The sequence below is a fragment of the Phyllobates terribilis genome, unplaced genomic scaffold, assembly GCF_046119375.1.
Source record: "Phyllobates terribilis strain yellow unplaced genomic scaffold, ASM4611937v1 Scaffold_4__5_contigs__length_816908805, whole genome shotgun sequence".
Classification (NCBI taxonomy): domain Eukaryota; kingdom Metazoa; phylum Chordata; class Amphibia; order Anura; family Dendrobatidae; genus Phyllobates; species Phyllobates terribilis.
This window is the reverse complement of record NW_027362764.1, coordinates 679,358,616-679,375,154: the sequence shown is the minus strand read 5'-3', so window position 1 is coordinate 679,375,154 and position 16,539 is coordinate 679,358,616. Positions and strand designations below refer to the sequence as shown.

At 41.0% G+C, this 16,539-nt stretch overlaps 1 pseudogene; it reads right to left on the bottom strand.

The window, feature by feature from the left end:
* Positions 1-6,524: 6,524 nt before the first annotated feature.
* Positions 6,525-6,644, bottom strand: LOC141269032 (5S ribosomal RNA; annotated as a pseudogene).
* Between the last annotated feature and the right edge of the window lie 9,895 nt (positions 6,645-16,539).

Here is a 16,539-nt window from a genome sequence, read left to right as displayed (position 1 = left end):
TAATATTTAATAAAGTAATGTCAAATACAAGAGTATTGCTTCATTAAATATATATTGCTAAGGAAAAAAAATGTTTACATTTTCTGAGTAAACACAACAATTCATTCATTCATTTATTCATTCATTCATTCATTCATACATTCATATATTTATTCATTTTGGTTCAGGAGTATACATTCTTTGATATTATTGGTTTAATAAAGATATAAAAACTTGTTTTTTCAAAATACACTGACACCTATGGGTTGGAAAAGGTAATTACACCTATGACATAAAAATGTTCTATCATATGGAGAACTTGATTGATAATGAATTATTATCTATTATTGTTTATTATTCCAAACATAATTTATTTTAACATTTTGATAATAATTAGATGGATATTACTGATTGCTATGGTACGCTGTGATATTATAGGTTAGGAAAAACTGCCAGATTTGGTATCAGATTAGGGAATGAAGACTTCAATCAAGACATCGCAATTATGAATTCTATCTTAATAAAGACTTTTAATTTTTATAAATCAAAGAGATTCTCAAAAGTTACAAGAAGAAGCAACTGATATCCGGACGTCTCAGAAGGTAACAGGTGTGAATGCTGAGTGTTATAATAGACTGTGTCCATTACATACAATACAATTCACACCACTGATCACCTGGACGGCAGAGGACGATGATCCTATATGTACTGTGTTGTGTTCAAGTTTCATCACGTTCCAGTGATTTCTTATTAGAGATGAGCGGTGTTCGACTAGAACTGTTCGCCAATCTCAAATTCGAGCTGTTTTGGGCGGTGTTCGAGTTGTTCGACGAACCAGAACGATTTGCAAAAAATTCGGCTGTTCGAGGTTATGTTCGATAACTGTTCGTGCACCAAAAGCGTGTCCTGCATGTCTGGCGCTATTTAGAGCACCAATCATGCAGGGATTGTCTGCCACTCACTGTAATGCCACAGCCATGGTGGTTGTGGCATTAGAGTGATTGCTCAAATCGATGGGAACTGTGCTCACAGTGAAACATGAAAAGCCGGCAATTCAGCAGCAGTACACCTTTACCCGACAATTTAGAACCGAAAGAATAGAGCATCACACATAGATTAGATAGATAGAAACATGTCAGTCACATATATAAGAAGTACAGTGACAGTGCTGATTACTGTACTTGTCATTTAGTGTAAAGGATTTATAAATAAAAATATTAGTGTTTTCATGCACCGTCTCTTTAAAAAAGCCGGCCGGCAATTCAGCAGCGGTACCCGACAATTTAGAATAGAAGGAATAGAGAATCACACATAGATTAGATAGATAGAAACATGTCAGTCACATATATAAGAAGTACAGTGACAGTGTTGATTACTGTACTTGCCATTTAGTGTAAAGGATTTATTAAAAAAAATAATAGTGTTTTCATGCACCGTCTCTTTAAAAAAGCCGGCCGGCAATTCAGCATCTGTACCCGACAATTTAGAATGGAAGCAATAGAGCATCACACATAGATTAGATAGATAGAAACATGTCAGTCACATATATATGAAGTACAGTGACAGTGTTGATTACTGTACTTGTCATTTAGTGTTAAAATAAAGGATTTATTTAAAAAAAATTGGCGTGGGATCCCCCATAATTTTAGTCTCTAGCGGAGGTTAAGCAGACGGCTGGGGCAGATGTTTGAAGCCTGGGAAGGGGTAGTACCCACGGAGCTTCCCAGGCTACTAATATCAGCCCCCAGCTGAATGCCTAGCCTTTACTAGCTATTAAAATGGGGGACCCCCCAAAAAATTGACGTGGGGTCCCCCCTATTTTAATAGCTAGCAAAGGCTAGGCAGACAGCTGGGGGCTGATATTAATAGCCCAGGAAGGGTGCCATGAATATTGGCCCCCTCCCAGGCTAGAAACACCAGCCATCAGCCGCCCCAGAAATGGCACATCCATAGGATGCGCCAATTCTGGCACTTAGCCTCGCTCTTCCCACTGCCCTGTAGCGGTGGCAGTGGGGTAATAGGGCTGGGGTTGATGTCAGCTTATAATGCCAGCTGACATCAAGCCCAGGTTAGTAATGGAGAGGCGTCTATAAGACAGCCCCATTACTAACCCCATAGTCAAAGTTAAAAAAAACCACAAACACCCAGAATAAAGTCCTTTAATTGAAATAAAGACACAATTCTTTATTGTTCTAAATTAAACCATACTTACAATCACGCCCTTTCCAGCTGAAGCCAACGATCCCCTGCAATAAAAGAAAAATAATAAAGCAACATAATCCTTACCTTCCCATGGTTCCCACGACAGCTTCAGCTCTGCTACATAGAGATGACAGGCTGGACCGCAGCAGAAAGCTGCCATCCAGCCTGTCATCCTGCAGACACTGAGAAGCGCAGGCTTGCTTGCGCTGCTCAGCGTCTCTCTGTGACGGCATCCAGATGAGCCGAGTTCATGTCCAATGAACTCGGTTCACCTCATGCACGTCACTGACAGCGTGGGAAAATTCTCACGCTGAAGCGGTGAGTGCAGGAGAATTCTCCCACGCTGTCAGTGATGTGCATAAGGTGAGCTCATGTCCAATGAACTCAGCTCACCTCCTGCACGTCACTGACAGCGTAGGAGAATTTCCCTGCACTCAGCGCTTCAGCGTGAGAATTCTCCCACGCTGAAGCGCTGAGTGCAGGAGAATTTTCCCACGCTGTCAGTGACGTGCATAAGGTGAGCTCATGTCCAATGAACTCAGCTCACCTCCTGCACGTCACTGACAGCGTGGGAGAATTCTCCTGCACTCAGCGCTTCAGTGTGAGAATTCTCCCATGCTGAAGCGCTGAGTGCTTGAGAATTTTCCCACGCTGTCAGTGACGTGCATGAGGTGAGCCGAGATCATTGGACATTAACTCGGCTCATCTGGATGCCCTCACAGAGAGACACTGTGGAGCGCAAGCAAGCCTGCGCTTCTCAGTGTCTGCGGGATGACAGGCTGGATGGCAGCGTTCTGCTGCGGTCCAGCCTGTCATCTCGATGTAGCAGAGCTGAAGCTGTCATGGGAACCATGGAAAGGTAAGGATGATGTTGCTTTATTATTTTTCTTTTATTTCAGGAGATCGTTGGCTTCAGCTGGAATGGGCGTGATGGTAAGTATGGTTTAATTTAGAACAATAAAGAATTGTGTGTTTATTTCAATTAAAGGACTTTTTTCTGGGTGTTGTGTTTTTTTTAAATACTTTACTAGAAATTCATGGTGGTCATGTCTAATATTGGCGTGACCCCATGAATTTCGGGCTTAGGGCCAGCTGATAATGCCAAGCTGGCCCTAACCCCTTTATTACCCAGTGAGCCACCGCATCAGGGCCCTGGATGAGTTGGGTACAGCGCCAGAAGATGGCGCTTCTATGAACGCGCCATTTTCCGGGGTGGCTGCGGACTGCAATTTGCAGCGGGGGTGGCCCAGAAAGCTTGGGCCTCCCTGCGCTGCGGATTCCAGCCCACAGCTGCCTAGTTGTACCTGGCTGGACACAAAAACACTGTCACTGTACTTATTATAAATGTGACTGACATGTTTCTATCTATCTAATCTATGTGTGATGCTCTATCTTTCTGTTCTAAATTGTCGGGTACCGCTGCTGAATTGCCGGCCGGCTTTTTTAAAGAGACAGTGCATGAAAACACTATTATTTTTTTAAATAAATCCTTTACACTAAATGACAAGTACAGTAAGCAACACTGTCACTGTACTTATTATATATGTGACTGACATGTTTCTATCTATCTAATCTATGTGTGAAGCTCTATTCTTTCTGTTCTAAATTGTCGGGTACAGATGCTGAATTGCCGGCTGGCTTTTTTAAAGAGACGGTGCATGAAAACACTAATATTTTTTTTAATAAATCCTTTACACTAAATGACAAGTGCAGTAACCAACACTGTCACTGTACTTCATATATATGTGACTGACATGTTTCTATCTATCTAATCTATGTGTGATGCTCTATTCCTTCTTGTCTAAATTGTCGGGTACCGGTGTATGCCGCTGCTGAATTTGCCGGCCGGCTTTTTTAAAGAGAGTGTCTTCTGAGCAGTTTGTCAGCTTTTGGACACCTTTGCAGGTGTTTTCTATGTGTTTCTATGTGTTTTTGTTTGCCTGCCATTGGTTTTAACGGTGTTCGACGGTGTTCTAAGGTGTTCGACGAACAGTTCGACGAACAGTTCCTCGAACATCCCGGTGTTCGACGAACCGAACCGAACCCGAACACTACAGGGGTGGCTCAACACTATTTCTTATCACCTGCAACGCTTCAATGAAAGCTGGTGAACAGGTAATACCTGGCATATGTGTCCTGTATATAAAGGACTGAGTACTGGTTATGGTGCTATATAAAGCAGGAAAGTGTCAAGTTAACCCTTGCTTTACTGACCAAAGACGTCACATCTGTTCCAAAAGTGACACGAGACCAGTGCGGACACACGGAAGATTCCAAAGACGATCCAACGTAAGTCCAGGTGACACTGCACAGATATTAAAGCTACATTTCATCCATGGACTTTGTTTTCTTATCAACTGACACACATGATCTTTCTAATAAAGAGTACAGTTTATGGACTGAACAATAATGAGCACAATTATGGACTGTACAATATCTACATGCTGTAATTTATTTCAAAGGAGTTTTCATCTAAAGACTGTGTTATAAAAGAACCAAGAAGAAGACGAGACGACGACCCGATGACAGCAGATGATGACGATTGAACCCGCGATTGCTTCAATTTAGATATAGGGAAGTATAATTATACATATTAAATGAATATTAGTCACGGCTTACCATAACATGAATTCACATCATTATATAACAATAATCCGATATTGATACTATTATTACTATTATTATTATTATGGAAATTTAATGATATTGTCAAGGAAGAAGGAAAGAAAAAATGATTGATGAATGTATCTTCTTTTGAGATTTTTCAGTTAAAGTCCTTTTATTCTCAAAAAGGGGGAAATGTTCAATGGTTAATTATGGAAATTCATTTGGAATGTTAATCGATAATCATTTTTCTGAGTTCTATGCCTCAGCCATCGTGTCTAGTTGACATGCGCTATTTGTGTGTGTATTTTTGGTTCACTACCATATGTAGAACAGGTGTCCATACGACTGGCTATAAAAGCCCATGGTACAGAAAGGGGGGGCTCTCTTGCTCTGCCCACCCCAAAAGACACAGAATCTTCATGCTGAGAAGCAGATGACATGTAGGCCTGGACACATGCTGGACAAAGACATGATTTACCAGCCAGGATCCAAGGAAAGATGGGTGAATCTCAACAATTAAACAATTAAGCTAATTATTGACAAATGGACAATTACTTTATAACTAATTATTGTATGTACCTGCTGCAATCTGATTCTTTTTAATGGACAATCCAAGAATGAATAGATACATTTTTTCATAAGAATATCGTGATATTGATACTTTGAGAAGTCGTCAGTAGAAAAAAATAACACAGGAAGAGTATTATTTTACAGTCTCCCATCCAAGTACTAACCAGGCCCGACCCTGCTTAGCTTCCAAGATCAGATGAGATTGGGCGTGTTCAGGGTGGTGTGGCCATAGGCAGAGACATGCCTCTCACTTGCTGCTTTTCTACTTTGACGTCTGGCTGCCGGCTGCCCTTTCCAGTGCTCAGCAAGACCAGGTCCTTTTGTGCTTTCCCTTCTCTTCAATTTTTTTGCTGGCTTCCTTAAAAGGTCTTGTAGACACAACGCCTTACTCAGAGCCGCTGAGCTCACTGATCGGCTGCAGCGCTGTCGACGGAACGTCAGCTTCACGGCCAATGCCACAGGCCGGGAGCAGAGGCGAGACTCACCGGTAGACCCGGGTAGGGTGAGTAGAGTGCGGTTAGTTGCTTTCTAATAGCCTGCAGCCGGGGATTAACTTTTAATGAAAGGGAACAATCCCTTTGACTGTCTGCAGCGCGCCACACCTAGGAAGCGCACTCTCACACACAAGCCAGCATGCACACGTGCTCGCACGTGACAACACCCCCTATTTGCCTCTACAACCTCTCCGTCACCATGCGTCAGACTCTCCTGCCTGTTTTATGATTTCAGGGCCCTAGCAGGAATCACCCCCCCCTCCCTAATTCCTTCCGCACCTTCCTTGCACTGAGGTTAGCTCTTTGTCAGCCGTCTGGCTTGGTTACAAAAGATTCTTTGCAGAGAAACATGTTACTTCTGCTGGCCCTCGCTAGGCGGCCGGCATCCAAAACCTTCCCTTGGCACCTTCTGAAAGCCTGGCCCCTTCACGGCCCCGGGTGCTTTTAACGCCATCATTTCCACACGGCGAGCTGCGGAGTCAATAAGCACTCCTAGCCGTGACAAGGAGCTCGGTGTCAGGCCTGCGTGAAGGCGGCTGGGTAGCGTACTTAGCTGCCAACTGGCTCAGAGGCCTTGGGGCTTCCATCATCTAAGTTACTTAAGGTCGGTGTCCGGCAAGGCGCCGTTCCATGCTAGCCGAGCTGGGCAGTAGGGCAAAACATCATCAAAATGGTCTACAGCACCCGGTGTTTCCAGGAGGTCTCCCATCCAAGTACTGTCCGACCCCAGCCCTGCTTTGCTTCCGAGATCATATGAGATCGGGCGTATCCAAGGTGGTATGGCCAGTAGAAGCTGCTTGATCCATCGCCCGGCCAGCTTTTCTCAGGATCGCTTGGTGGCGAGCAATCTGGCCGTGACGGGGCGGGCTCCGAAGGGTCCATGCAAAGTCTGTGCCATCCATACAGGTGTGGTTTGTTTAGCAGTGATTCACCCGCCGCATCAGGTGTCTTCAAAAATGGCTCGGCGCAGGGTCTCCTGCAGGCTAAACTCTTCATCGCGGTAATGTGACAGAAAGAGCAAGCTGGACCCGTAACTTGGGGGCGGAGCGAGACGTCCAGGGGTGAATGAAGGAAGAGGGTGAGATGGTTGCCAGTGACTTTGAGCTGCTCTTCAGGGTGGAGGGTCGTGTTGCCTGCAAAGGTCTTCTGCTTGGGTTTACCGGTGGTTGCCTCCAGCCACGCGGGAGACGCTGGTCCTGGTGAAAAGGAGCCTAGCATTAAAAGTAAATAAGCAACAATGCTGGAGGCCCACGGTGATCAGAAGGATGCTGGTATTTTGCAGAGATGAAATAGCGCAAGAGAGAAAGCAAATGAAAAAAAGAAAAGAGAATGAATGTGTGCACTTGTGAAAGGGAATGGAAAAAAGGCATAGAAGAGAGTGCCCCCTGCTGGTGGAAGGAAGGAAAAAGCAAAAGCCTACAGCACCTGGCATTCCCAGGCGGTCTCTGTTAAATGGTTAATTATGGAAATTCATTTGGAATGTTAATCGATAATCATTTTTCTGAGTTCTATGCCTCAGCCATCGTGTCTAGTTGACATGCGCTATTTGTGTGTGTATTTTTGGTTCACTACCATATGTAGAACAGGTGTCCATACGACTGGCTATAAAAGCCCATGGTACAGAAAGGGGGGGCTCTCTTGCTCTGCCCACCCCACAAGACACAGAATCTTCATGCTGAGAAGCAGATGACATGTAGGCCTGGACACATGCTGGACAAAGACATGATTTACCAGCCAGGATCCAAGGAAAGATGGGTGAATCTCAACAATTAAGCTAATTATGGACAAATGGACTATTACTTTATAACTAATTATTGTATGTACCTGCTGCAATCTGATTCTTTTTAATGGACAATCCAAGAATAAATAGATACATTTTTTTATAAGAATATCGTGATATTGATACTTTGAGAAGTCCTCAGTAGAAAAAAATAATACAGGAAGAGTATTATTTTACAATGGTGAGCCAGCCAGTCCTGTTTTTTTGTTTTTTAAATTAAGTAAGTGAATTTCTTCCGTGAACAAGGGGGGAGTCCTGACGAGCTGAACAGCTGTTGTTCACGTGTCAGTAAATTCACTAGTTTGTCACGAGAAGCAGAAAGGACCTACAAACTGAGGAAAGACAGGAAGCAGAGGTACTAACAAGGAACAGAATCACACAGGAAAAGAATCAGACGAACTGAAGACAGGACGTGCTGATAAAGAGAAGCCAAGGAATCTTAAGGTAAGCAAAATATGGATATAATTTCTTATTTTGCTAAACAAAGTAATATTAATTTCAAAGTTAATGTAGGAGATGACATAGAAGTTTTGTGGCTCAGTTTATACAAAGAATGTGAATTGCAGAATTTACAGTTAACTTCTAAATTGGTAAATAGAGACAAACAGAAATTGAGAAATATTCTACATTTGGTAGATTTTTTTCATAGTCTTGTGTTAGAGATTTCTAAGCAGGAAAATAGTGTAGAAGTGTCAGACGGTGATACTGATTCAGACTGTAATGTGGAAAATGAACAAGAAGTAAGACACGTGTCTGTAACTGAAGGTGACCTTGGGTCTGACCAAGAGACGGACATACAGAAACCTGATATGGGAGGAGACATGACTGACATACGAGAAACCGACATACTAGGTGATGTGGGAGGAGACGTGAGTGACGTAGGAGGAACGGACGTACAAGAGCCACTAAAAATATCAGAGAATTCTGGAATTACCCAGGCTCAACTCCAAATTAAAATGAGGAAAAATTTGCTGAAATTATACAAAATCATGCCAAAATATGATGTCAAAATCCATGCCTGTAGAAATTCAGAGACATTTGAGAGCTTCTCTGATAAGTTTGATTTATCCAATGAGGAGAGGAATCAATTATTTAAAATATGGATTCCTGTGACATTGTCCAGACGTTTACATTTAATGCCCTGTGAAAATGACTCTCCTAATGGATGGGAAAATGATTCGGACAGATTAAGATATTTGTTTTATTGTGTCACAAAGGATTTTCCCAACATAGAAGATCTGCAGAAACTAAGGATTGGTAGGAAGGAATGTACATATACATTCATATCCATATTTGAACGGTTGTACAAAGCTCTCATCAAAAATGGAAAAGTACAACATATGATAACAACTTTTGTACAAAAATTCAAATTCCTAAATTCAGTTTCCCAAGTTATGGCATCACAAAAAAATTCATTATTTGAATGTGCGCAGATGCTGGATTTTGTTAGAAAACATGAGAATCGTGAAAAGAAAATAAATCAAGCTAAATTTATAAAACCAGGAAAGGTAAAATCTTACCAAAAGCCAATATCAAACTCTCCTAGACTGAGTCATCCCCATAGTGAACTCTATCAAATACGCAGAAGATTACATATATGTTATAAGCCATATCAGCCAGTGCAAAGATCCATCTCTCCACAGAATGAGTTAATTCTCAGTCAGAACTGTGATTCTCTAAAAAGGAAAATGGCTGAAACTGATGGACAGAGACAGGTGAGACGACCAACTCACAGTGACGTCACGGAATGTGGACAGAAGAGCAGGCAGTTCTCTGAGGTTTTGAAGGATAGAAAAATGTCTTTCCTAAATAGGGCGTTCCTGGAGATATTTGAGAGAGACAGAAGATTTGGTTTAGGGAGTGGCTAAGGAAAAACTGTAATTATAATGTTGTATCAAAATGTAATAAAATGTCTCAATATTTATTTATAATCTTATACAGTAAAATTGTAGTTACATAGTTTATAATAGTTCATATATATATGTATATATATATATATACACTTGTCTAAGTAGAGATTGCATATAATTGTATTTATATATACGTTTATAAGATATATATATATATTAATTAATAAATTAGAACTACATATCTATAAATTTAAGTAGCAATATTTTGAATTACATTAGAACCAACCAATATATGTATAAGATATTTAAATAATTCTGTTTCTGTATGAATTTGTTATTTAATTTTATTTTCTTATATTTCCTTAGAGTTTTCATTCCAAAGCAGGATTTGATCAAAGAACTCTAAAATGAATTTATTTCTTTATTCACACAGGAAGTGAAAAAATTGCATGATTTCATGTGTATAACGTTTTAAAATAATAACAATATATCTAGTTGAACTATAATATATATGTAATACTTATTAATTCTTTTGTGTTGCTAATATTTTCTGTGCATGAAGTGTTCGTGCAAATTAAAGTAGCTTTACAGCATGACGTGTGACAGCTGCGGCCTTTGAACTTTGAGCTAATAGTATAGGATCCCATTCATTCTATTTTCAACTGATGTAACTTAAGACCGGGCAGCCAGTGAAAAAAGAATCTAAGACAAGAGTTTTTTCAAGTGTCTGAAATTCCAGTGACTTACTCTCATATTATATAATATGTACTTGGGGAATAGTCAAAGAAATATAAAGATATTCAATTGATATGGCAATGCGCATTAATAAATTGGGATACAACAATTTTGGGTTAAATATATATATATATATCTAAAACTTCATATGTGGAATGTTTGAGTTGAACAGATCTGTGAATGTCAGAGTGAAGGTGACAGATGAGCAAATCAGCAGCTGCTAAGTGTGATTGATGTGACAGAGGCCTCGTATGTTTGTATGTTTGAAAAAAAAAAAATGTTTCTTTATGTGAAGCTACAAAAATATATTTAATTCTGAGGAAATTATAATACATAATTAGGTATTATCTCCATATATATTTCTATATTTCTTTAATAATTATTATTTCTTGATTTAACTAATAGTGGATAAGGGCAACCACACATCAAAATGGTTTACAAAGCAAATTTATATTTAGAATAATTTTACACATGATAATATTCTTGAATAACTATAATATTATTTTTAATGGTTACCTAAATAGGTACACACCTCTCTTTAGTCAAATCTATGCTACTCATCGATATGAAATTTATGCACAATATTTCTAGAAAAATAATTATTTTTAATTTGGTTCTGATATATACATAAATTTTATAAAATAATATTTTTGGTATTAAGGGGGAAAATGTGTTTTTGATCCTGATTGCATAATCACTTTTGATCAATACTTATTTTCCACACATTTTAATAAAGAAGAAATAATAATAAGGTACTATGGTATAATTAAGAAGGGTATTACATGCAAAGTTGCATAATTTAATATTTTTTGGTGGTACAAGGTTATGACAAATATGAAATTATCCAAATAATGGAGATATAAGGGTATTTTTTATGGAGAATATAATTACTCTGCATTTGTTATTAAAATTTAAAGGCCTTATTTTTATTTTTATTCTTATTTTTACTCTTAATTTTATTTTTCATTTTTAAAATTTTATTCTTACTTTATACTTCTTATTTTTCTATTTTTTCATTTTTTATTTCTCATTTGATTTTATTTGAGTTCAATATCTCAATTGAGAAAACACATTAATATTTAATAAAGTAATGTCTAATACAAGAGTATTGCTTCATTAAATATATATTGCTAAGGAAAAAAATGTTTACATTTTCTGAGTAAACACAACAATTCATTCATTCATTTATTCATTCATTCATTCATTCATTCATTCATTCATACATTCATATATTTATTCATTTTGGTTCAGGAGTATACATTCTTTGATATTATTGGTTTAATAAAGATATAAAAACTTGTTTTTTCAAAATACACTGACACCTATGGGTTGGAAAAGGTAATTACACCTATGACATAAAAATGTTCTATCATATGGAGAACTTGATTGATAATGAATTATTATCTATTATTGTTTATTATTCCAAACATAATTTATTTTAATATTTTGATAATAATTAGATGGATATTACTGATTGCTATGGTACGCTGTGATATTATAGGTTAGGAAAAACTGCCAGATTTGGTATCAGATTAGGGAATGAAGACTTCAATCAAGACATCGCAATTATGAATTCTATCTTAATAAAGACTTTTAATTTTTATAAATCAAAGAGATTCTCAAAAGTTACAAGAAGAAGCAACTGATATCCGGACGTCTCAGAAGGTAACAGGTGTGAATGCTGAGTGTTATAATAGACTGTGTCCATTACATACAATACAATTCACACCACTGATCACCAGGACGGCAGAGGACGATGATCCTATATGTACTGTGTTGTGTTCAAGTTTCATCACGTTCCAGTGGTTTCTTATTAGAGATGAGCGGTGTTCGACTAGAACTGTTCGCCAATCTCAAATTCGAGCTGTTTTGGGCGGTGTTCGAGTTGTTCGACGAACCCGAACGATTTGCAAAAAATTCGGCTGTTCGAGGTTATGTTCGATAACTGTTCGTGCACCAAAAGCGTGTCCTGCATGTCTGGCGCTATTTAGAGCACCAATCATGCAGGGATTGTCTGCCACTCACTGTAATGCCACAGCCATGGTGGTTGTGGCATTAGAGTGATTGCCCAAATCGATGGGAACTGTGCTCACAGTGAAACATGAAAAGCCGGCAATTCAGCAGCGGTACACCGGTACCCGACAATTTAGAACCGAAAGAATAGAGCATCACACATAGATTAGATAGATAGAAACATGTCAGTCACATATATAAGAAGTACAGTGACAGTGCTGATTACTGTACTTGTCATTTAGTGTAAAGGATTTATAAATAAAAATATTAGTGTTTTCATGCACCGTCTCTTTAAAAAAGCCGGCCGGCAATTCAGCAGCGGTACCCGACAATTTAGAATAGAAGGAATAGAGAATCACACATAGATTAGATAGATAGAAACATGTCAGTCACATATATAAGAAGTACAGTGACAGTGTTGATTACTGTACTTGCCATTTAGTGTAAAGGATTTATTAAAAAAAATAATAGTGTTTTCATGCACCGTCTCTTTAAAAAAGCCGGCCGGCAATTCAGCATCTGTACCCGACAATTTAGAATGGAAGCAATAGAGCATCACACATAGATTAGATAGATAGAAACATGTCAGTCACATATATATGAAGTACAGTGACAGTGTTGATTACTGTACTTGTCATTTAGTGTTAAAATAAAGGATTTATTTAAAAAAAAATTGGCGTGGGATCCCCCATAATTTTAGTCTCTAGCGGAGGTTAAGCAGACGGCTGGGGCAGATGTTTGAAGCCTGGGAAGGGGTAGTACCCACGGAGCTTCCCAGGCTACTAATATCAGCCCCCAGCTGAAAGCCTAGCCTTTACTAGCTATTAAAATGGGGGACCCCCCAAAAAATTGACGTGGGGTCCCCCCTATTTTAATAGCTAGCAAAGGCTAGGCAGACAGCTGGGGGCTGATATTAATAGCCCAGGAAGGGTGCCATGAATATTGGCCCCCTCCCAGGCTAGAAACACCAGCCATCAGCCGCCCCAGAAATGGCACATCCATAGGATGCGCCAATTCTGGCACTTAGCCTCGCTCTTCCCACTGCCCTGAAGCGGTGGCAGTGGGGTAATAGGGCTGGGGTTGATGTCAGCTTATAATGCCAGCTGACATCAAGCCCAGGTTAGTAATGGAGAGGCGTCTATAAGACACCCCCATTACTAACCCCATAGTCAAAGTTAAAAAAAAACACAAACACCCAGAATAAAGTCCTTTAATTGAAATAAAGACACAATTCTTTATTGATCTAAATTAAACCATACTTACAATCACGCCCATTCCAGCTGAAGCCAACGATCCCCTGCAATAAAAGAAAAATAATAAAGCAACATAATCCTTACCTTCCCATGGTTCCCACGACAGCTTCAGCTCTGCTACATCGAGATGACAGGCTGGACCGCAGCAGAAAGCTGCCATCCAGCCTGTCATCCTGCAGGCACTGAGAAGCGCAGGCTTGCTTGCGCTGCTCAGCGTCTCTCTGTGACGGCATCCAGATGAGCCGAGTTCATGTCCAATGAACTCGGTTCACCTCATGCACGTCACTGACAGCGTGGGTAATTCTCACGCTGAAGCGGTGAGTGCAGGAGAATTCTCCCACGCTGTCAGTGATGTGCATAAGGTGAGCTCATGTCCAATGAACTCAGCTCACCTCCTGCACGTCACTGACAGCGTGGGAGAATTCTCCTGCACTCAGCGCTTCAGTGTGAGAATTCTCCCACGCTGAAGCGCTGAGTGCATGAGAATTTTCCCACGCTGTCAGTGACGTGCATGAGGTGAGCCGAGTTCATTGGACATTAACTCGGCTCATCTGGATGCCCTCACAGAGAGACACTGTGGAGCGCAAGCAAGCCTGCGCTTCTCAGTGTCTGCGGGATGACAGGCTGGATGGCAGCGTTCTGCTGCGGTCCAGCCTGTCATCTCGATGTAGCAGAGCTGAAGCTGTCATGGGAACCATGGAAAGGTAAGGATGATGTTGCTTTATTATTTTTCTTTTATTTCAGGAGATCGTTGGCTTCAGCTGGAATGGGCGTGATGGTAAGTATGGTTTAATTTAGAACAATAAAGAATTGTGTGTTTATTTCAATTAAAGGACTTTTTTCTGGGTGTTGTGTTTTTTTTAAATACTTTACTAGAAATTCATGGTGGTCATGTTTAATATTGGCGTGACCCCATGAATTTCGGGCTTAGGGCTTCTATGAGCGCGCCATTTTCCGGGGTGGCTGCGGACTGCAATTTGCAGCGGGGGTGGCCCAGAAAAGCTTGGGCCTCCCTGCGCTGCGGATTCCAGCCCACAGCTGCCTAGTTTTACCTGGCTGGACACAAAAACAGGGCGAAGCCCCACGTCAATTTTCTTTAAATTATTTCATGAAATAATTAAGAAAAAAAGGGCTTCCCTATATTGTTGTGTCCGGCCAGGTACAAATAGGCAGCTGGTGGTTGGGGGCAGCCCATTCCTGCCTGCTGCACCTGACTGGAAACAAATATAGTGCGAAGCACCACGTCAATTTTTTTTTAATTATTTCATGAATTTCCTGAAATAATTTAAAAAAATTGAAGTGGGGCTTCGCACTATATTTGTGTCCAGCCAGGTACAGCAGGCAGGAACGGGCTGCCCCCAACCACCAGCTGCCTATTTGTACCTGGCCGGACACAACAATATAGAGAAGGCCTTTTTTTCTTAATTATTTCATGAATTTCATGAAATAATTAAAAAAAATTGAAGTGGGGCTTCGCACTATATTTGTGTCCAGCCAGGTACAGCAGGCAGGAACGGGCTGCCCCCAACCACCAGCTGCCTATTTGTACCTGGCTGGACACAACAATATAGGGAAGGCCTTTTTTTCTTAATTATTTCATGAATTTCATGAAATAATTAAAAAAAATTGAAGTGGGGCTTCGCACTATATTTGTGTCCAGCCAGGTACAGCAGGCAGGAATGGGCTGCCCCCAACCACCAGCTGCCTATTTGTACCTGGCCGGACACAACAATATAGGGAAGGCCTTTTTTTCTTAATTATTTCATGAATTTCATGAAATAATTAAAAAAAATTGAAGTGGGGCTTCGCACTATATTTGTGTCCAGCCAGGTACAGCAGGCAGGAACGGGCTGCCCCCAACCACCAGCTGCCTATTTGTACCTGGCCGGACACAACAATATAGGGAAGGCCTTTTTTTCTTAATTATTTCATGAATTTCATGAAATAATTAAAAAAAATTGAAGTGGGGCTTCGCACTATATTTGTGTCCAGCCAGGTACAGCAGGCAGGAACGGGCTGCCCCCAACCACCAGCTGACTATTTGTACCTGGCCGGACACAACAATATAGGGAAGGCCTTTTTTTCTTAATTATTTCATGAATTTCATGAAATAATTAAAAAAAAATACGTGTGGCTTCGCCCTATTTTTGTGTCCAGCCAGGTACAACTAGGCAGCTGGGGGCTGGAATCTGCAGCGCAGGGAGGCCCAAGCTTTCTGCCCCCCCCCCCCGCTGCAAATTGCAGTCCGCAGCCACCCCGGAAAATGGCGCGTTCATAGAAGCGCCATCTTCTGGCGCTGTACCCAACTCATCCAGGGCCCTGGTGCGGTGGCTCACTGGGTAATAAAGGGGTTAGGGCCAGCTTGGTATTATCAGCTGGCCCCAAGCCCAAAATTCATGGGGTCACGCCAGTATTAGACATGACCGCCATGAATTTCTAGTACAGTATTTAAAAAAAACACAACACCCAGAATAAAGTCCTTTAATTGAAATAAACACACAATTCTTTATTGTTCTAAATTAAACCATACTTACCATCACACCCATTCCAGCTGAAGCCAACGATCTCCTGCAATAAAAGAAAAATAATAAACCAACCTCATCCTTACCTTTCCATGGTTCCCACGACAGCTTCAGCTCTGCTACATCGAGATGACTGGCTGGACCGCAGCAGAACGCTGCCATCCAGCCTGTCATCCCGCGGACACTGAGAAGCGCAGGCATGCTTGCGCTCCTCACTGTCTCGCTGTGACGGCATCCAGATGAGCCGAGGTCATGTCCTATGAACTCGGCTCACCTCATGCACGTCACTGACAGCGTGGGAAAATTCTCACGCTGAAGTGCTGAGTGCAGGAGAATTCTCCCACGCTGTCAGTGACGTGCATGAGGTGAGCTCATGTCCAATGAACTCAGCTCACCTCATGCACCTCACTGACAGCGTGGGAAAATTCTCCTGCACTCAGCGCTTCAGTGTGAGAATTCTCCCACGCTGAAGCGCTGAGTGCTTGAGAATTTTCCCACGCTGTCAGTGACGTGCATGAGGTGAGCCGAATTCAT